Below are 403 nucleotides of genomic sequence, written 5' to 3'. Positions count from 1 at the left end.
CCCAGTATAGAACCTGCAGCGACTTCCCTCCTCTGTATTTTTCCTGCACGTGGAACACACCTGTCCCTCTTCTATATTTCGTCTGTTCATTTAACATTTTTTTTTCCAGTGCTGGAGATCAAACCCAGAGTCTTGTGTATTCTACCACTGAGATATCGCCCCAACTCTCCAATTTTCTTCAGTACCTGCAAGGGGCAGCACTATCCTTACACTGAAGAAACAGTGATGAACGATACAGATAAGGTTCTTAGCCAAGCGTGGTGATGCACATCTATAATCCTAGTATACAAGAGGCTGAGGCAGGAGAATCACCATGAGTTTGAGGCCAGGCTGGGCTACATAGTGAGTTCAACACCACCCTGAACTACATAATAAGGCTATATCTCAAAAAAAAAAAAAAAAA

Source organism: Fukomys damarensis, unplaced genomic scaffold (genome assembly GCF_012274545.1).
Source record: "Fukomys damarensis isolate Sample0158 unplaced genomic scaffold, DMR_v1.0_HiC HiC_scaffold_23, whole genome shotgun sequence".
Lineage (NCBI taxonomy): Eukaryota > Metazoa > Chordata > Mammalia > Rodentia > Bathyergidae > Fukomys > Fukomys damarensis.
This window is presented reverse-complemented; position numbering follows the sequence as displayed.